The following is a 537-nucleotide window of genomic DNA, read 5'->3' as shown; positions in this document are numbered from 1 at the left end:
TGCCCTTCCACTGCAATTTGGGTTGATTTTTTTTTTTTTCATTGTATAATAATAATTACTATGTTGTGTGTTTTCGATTTTTCAATAAAGCCTTCGGCCCAGCCCTGCTGGCTCCGGGGTGGGTGGCAGGGGACCTGTGTCACTACGGGGGTCCTGGGGCTGAGCCCTGCTCAGCACCCCCAAAAAATAACCTGGGGAGATGTTGAGGTGGCCTGAGTGCTGTCCTGGCGATGATGTCCCCATCCCTGGAAACATTCAAGGCCAGGTTGGATGGGGCTCTGAGCAGCCTGATCTAGTTAGCGGTGTCCCTGCTCCTGCGGGAGGGTTGGACTAGATGACCTCTAGGGGTCCCTTCCCGATGATGTCCCCATCCCTGGAAACATTCAAGGCCAGGTTGGATGGGGCTCTGAGCAGCCTGATCTAGTTAGCGGTGTCCCTGCTCCTGCGGGAGGGTTGGACTAGATGACCTCTAGGGGTCCCTTCCAACCCAAAACATTCTATGATTCTATGATCTTGGCCCCAGCCCCAGGGCCACCC

The sequence above is a fragment of the Egretta garzetta genome, unplaced genomic scaffold, assembly GCF_000687185.1.
Source record: "Egretta garzetta isolate BGI_Z169 unplaced genomic scaffold, ASM68718v1 scaffold108, whole genome shotgun sequence".
Lineage (NCBI taxonomy): Eukaryota > Metazoa > Chordata > Aves > Pelecaniformes > Ardeidae > Egretta > Egretta garzetta.
This window is presented reverse-complemented; position numbering follows the sequence as displayed.